Source organism: Pezoporus wallicus, unplaced genomic scaffold (genome assembly GCF_028554395.1).
Source record: "Pezoporus wallicus isolate ANWC-B61680 ecotype Strahan unplaced genomic scaffold, APGP_CSIRO_Pwel_v1 contig_6658, whole genome shotgun sequence".
Lineage (NCBI taxonomy): Eukaryota > Metazoa > Chordata > Aves > Psittaciformes > Psittacidae > Pezoporus > Pezoporus wallicus.
Window position 1 is genome coordinate 2,336,782 of NW_026642312.1, and position 3,999 is coordinate 2,340,780.

Sequence of the window (3,999 nt, forward strand, 5' to 3'; positions counted from 1 at the left end):
GATCTGGCTTCCTGTTTCATTTCCGTTGAAGTTTTCGAAGTCACACAGGCTGTGTGTGCTTCTCCATATCCAAGCCGCAAGAGGAAAAAACCCAGAGAATCGAGCACAACTCAGCTATTTGTAAAGGCCGCACTGCTGCCTCCTCATTCCACATCGTCTAAGTTGGCTGAGGACCAGAGATTGCAAGGTGATTTTCGAACTGTGACGTACCTATGTGGTGGTCTCTGTCTTAGCAGTAGTGCTCAGAGAGTCACAACCTCTTCTTTTCAACTCCAATGCCATGCTTGATCGCTGAGTAGTTAACATGACTTCTCATGCAATCAGTGTGCTTGCTGTAGAAGCACTCTGGCTGTGAAGTGGAAACGGATGGTCCACATAATCATCCCTTCTCTATTAAGACATGGGTCATGCTATGTAAAAGTGAAGTTAACGCTGACATGATTAAATCACTTGATAGATATGGCATTTTTAATAAAACCACGCAGAGGGTGCTTCAGGGGATACTTTTCTTTCCCTCCTCACTCATTGTTTTAAGTTAGATGAGACCAGTCTAAAGCTACTAATTGCTTCTTAATTACACCATTGGAAGATATAGCCCAATACCATAACTTTGCAGTTAAATCTTACTGAGCTACAAGTTAAAGCTTACTAAATGCAGTCTCCCACTCTGAAAATATCTACAGGTTCTTGTTTCAGAGACAGAAACAACCATTTGCCCTGCCAGATTCCTCTTCTGTTGACTGCTGCTCCACTTTACAGATGGATTTAAACAAAAAAAAAAAAATAAAAAAGAAAGAAACAGAAAAGAATTGCTGAAGTTTATTCGGTTACTGACTCACATTTCCTCTTTTGCTGGAATGCAGATTTCCCTTTCCACATCACAGTATCACAGTATGCTAGAGATTGGAAGGGACCTCGAAAGATCATCTAGTCCAATCCCCCTGCCGGAGCAGGAACACCTAGATAAGGTTACACAGGAATGTGTCCAGGAGGGTTTTGAATGTCTCCAACATCTTCTGCTACATCTTCAGGGCATGGTGAAAATGCTGGGACATCTGAATACTGTGTGGCAGGGATCTAGGAACTTGGAAGAGTTTTTGAAAGTGATGTTATCTTTGCTCCAAAAGGATCAGGTAACAGACAAAAAAAGGTTCCAAAGGGAGAAGAAAACAGACCTTCTGCACCCCTTCCTTGCAGGAAAGCCTCACCTGAGCTTTGGAACTGAACTAAGATACAAAAAATACAGGATAAATTCCACACACACACCCTGTGCCTTTTTTTTTTATTATTATTCTCATTAGAAACAAGTAAGAGGCCTGTGCAAGGTCATGGGGAAAGGAAAGACAAACCTAAAATGAAAGCTGAGGAGTTTGATGCACTAGAGGCAGGGAGCACCTGGGCTGGTGCAGTCCACAGACTAAGAATAGCTGTTACACTAAGTAGCTGGTGTTTGCATGCCTGCCTGTTTGTGCTCTTTATCACATTCACAAGCTGATGAGGAAATTTCCTTTGTCCACCCCCACACTCTGTGGTGGGTATTATCAGATGGTCTCTCCTCCCCATGACATTCCCTTATGGTTCTGAGAGATGCAGAAAATGAGGTCTGCATTTGACTTCACCGCAGCTCAACGCGCTTGTTTCCCTGCTCGCCAGTGATAGGGGACTTCTGTCTTCAACAGCGGCTTGGAAACCCAGACATGACATGACATGACACAACATGACCCAGTGATCTGAAAGCTTTAAACACAAATGCTTCAGAGATGCCATGACTGCATGAGCTTGTCCCAGAGCTGCAGGCAGTTCCCTCTCTATTACTGAGCTCTACAGCCAACTTCTGCCTTTCTTTCCACTTTTTCCCTTTCTATCTGAAGCAGACTAAATATCCCCAAATACCCCCAACCTCCGATTGCATGAACCTCCCTTCTCCTGTATGTAGTTGCCCTACCCTCTAATCTGTTACCTAGGAGAAAATCACCCTTTTAGGAACAATTATCTTTGTCACTGGCAACTTGCTGCTGCAGCTGGATAGGTTGGGGGCAGGAGAGGTGCTGTCCTATGTAGGTGCCTAGCAGGTTACTTCATGGGTCAACAGGTTATCCTTTTCCTTCTGAAGACTAATAAGGGGATTAGCATCACTAAAATCTACTTTCTGGACAGATAAGGATTTGGGAAGCATCAGGCATGCTTTTAGTGCAGAGTTGCCTCCTCATGCCTTGGCTTAGGCAAGGGAAAAGGAATCTCTGTTACAAAATCTGTGACGTGTTTTGCTTTTGGACAATCTGATACTTCATACTTGGAATAAGAGCGCATATATATATTATGGCTTCTTTTTCTTTAGAAGTCAGTATGCAAAGACTGAGAATTCAGCTGGTTCTCCTTCAGGCTTTAAGATGTTGCTGTCAGAAGGAACAAGACACTGCCTATTTGGAGGCATTTGCCTTTTTTTTTTTTTCTCTCATTGTCTAGCATCAGTGCCTGGCTTTGCAACAGTGACTAAATATTTATGGTTTGGATCAAAAGTGCACAGCTGCAAACCAAAGTAAGCATTTTAAGAGCTGGGTGCTGTGAGTGACTCACTGAGACTACAGCTCGGAAGATCAGGGCACCCCTTTCCCTCGGCTTCTCTTCTGAAGTAGGAGGAACGAGCCACTTTCTGCCACCTCCGCTAAGAACCGCATCAGTCATCAGTGATGGCTTGTTTTCTGCTGCAACAGCAAAGCAGAATCACTAAGGGGAAAAAGGAGCTCATTCTTTTCAGAGGAAGGAGTCACCCCAACCCAAAACATCAAATGTCATCAGTGAAAAGAACAAAATTTCTTCAGAGGGATTCTTAGCAACGAGCAAGAAAGTGAAACAGATGTGAAAACCAAGGCCACTAAGGGAAAGCAGTAGTCTGTGCACAGAGGAGCAACAGTGCTGACAGAAAAGTCATAAGAAGACAATGGCTTGGGCATGTACATACCCCCTTTCATAATGCAGCTTATTGATCTAAATGACTTTAACATTAATAGAAACAGTAATAGGAGATGCTCCTTTCTGAAAGACGCTTTGTGCAGCTGATAGTTCACTCACTCTGAATTTCAAAGATAAACATCTTGGTTCTATTTGCTATTTTCTCTCCCCCATCTCCTAACAGAATCACCATCCATGCTGACAGATGAAAATAATACATGCATTGCTTCATTTAGCTGATCAAATCAACCTACTGCTAAGCTAATATACACTATAGTTGTCTATAAACCTACAGCCCGTGGACTTTGCTGTCACCATCCTAGCTAACTAGGCCGTGGCAGTCAAACCTCAGGTGTAAAGGGTAGGACCAGTTCTGCGCAAGCTGCGCCTCCCCTAAAAAATCCACTGTGCAGGCTGGAAGGGCTCACTCTCACTCTCACTTGTCTGTATGGACAGGCGAGGGTCGAAACGGCAGGTGACAAGGTGCATGGGAAGCTGCAGATTCAATGTTGCATGTGAGCGGACCAGCGCATGGGTAGCTTGACTTAGCTCAGGAGTTGACAGACGTGGTCGAACACTTCCTGATTGCCTAAGCAGCCTTTTTTCCAACCAATTTGCATATCCCACTTGCCCTTGGTCATTGTGCTTATAGTAAGCATGTTTGAAGCCCTTCCCAAATCTTTGCTCGTGAAGCCAAGCCATCAATCAATCATATATTCCACAACACAGACGGAAGGATGACATTAATTTCTTTTAGTCAGGACACAGGACAGGAATTGAGAGGATGAAATTTCATTTTTGCAGTTGCCAAAACCTCACACATCTTCAGCAAATCCTTTTACCACTTGTTAAAAAAGGGGAAAGGAAATAAGCAGCTTTCTCCCATCATAAAGTGAACCTTAATGATTAAAATTGAGAGATGCTGAAAATACCATGGTGATGGAGACTCTTTAACTGAATATACAGCCCCCACTGTGACAACAAGCAGCACTCTCATCTCCCTTTGAAGTCAGTGACAATAAAGACAGAATCCTCCTACTTGCAAGG